Consider the following 1058-nt stretch of genomic DNA (forward strand, 5'->3'; position numbering starts at 1 on the left):
TTACCTGGAGGGGTGTTCTGCTAACTAAAAGGTCAGCAATTCAAGCCTACCAGCAGTTCCTTGGAAACTATATCAGAGTCACTATGAGTCAGAACCTACTCAACGACACTAAATAATAACATACATTCATGATGGTCATGGATTCTTGATTTATTGACTTCTTTATTGTTATGAAATATTCTGTTTATCTCGATAATATTCCTTAGTCTGAAATCAACCTTATCTGATAATAACCCCAGCTTCTGGATGTTTTGCATCTTTTTTTCTTAATCTTTCATTTATTTTGTTTTTGAGAATATACACAGTAAAGAAAATACACCAATTCAACAGTCCCTATACATACAGGTTAGTAACATTGATTACAGTCTGACTTGTACAGCTATTCTTATCCTTCTTTTGTGAGGTTTTACTCCCTCCTTAACATAACTTAAGGAGCACTGGTAGTGGAGTGGTTATGAAACGGGCTGCTAACATCAGGGTCAACAGTTCAAAACTACCAGTGGTTCTGTAGGAGAAAGATGAGGCTTTCTGCTCCCATAAAGATTTACAGCCTCAGAAACCCTGTGCAGTGTCACTATGAGTGAGCACCGACTCCACAGCACATAACAACAAAAACAACAATATCCCCTCTAATCTTTCCAGTTGCTATTGTCAATTTAATCCCATATATTGTTTTTGTTGTTAAGTACCGTTGAGTGGCTTCCCAACCATAGCGACTCTGTATAGGGTTTCCAAGGAGCAGCTCATAAGCTTGAACCTTGCAGTTCAAATGACTTTGCAGTCTGATGCACTAGCCCGCAGCCCCACACCAAGGCTGACCTCTATTACTAGCTAAGCTAAACTATATTTTATTATTTTTCTTTTAAAAAGATTCCAAGTAGACAGAAGATCAGAAAACAACACTATCAACAAAGTGAACCTAACTGACATTTATATATATCCATCCAGTAATAAAGGAGCTCTGGTAGTGTAGTGGTTATGAATCAGGCTACGAACTGCAAGGTCAACAGTTCAAAACTACCAGCTGTTCCCTGGGAGAAAGATGAGGCTTTCTGCTC

The sequence above is a fragment of the Chrysochloris asiatica genome, unplaced genomic scaffold (assembly GCF_000296735.1).
Source record: "Chrysochloris asiatica unplaced genomic scaffold, ChrAsi1.0 scaffold00135, whole genome shotgun sequence".
NCBI lineage: Eukaryota > Metazoa > Chordata > Mammalia > Afrosoricida > Chrysochloridae > Chrysochloris > Chrysochloris asiatica.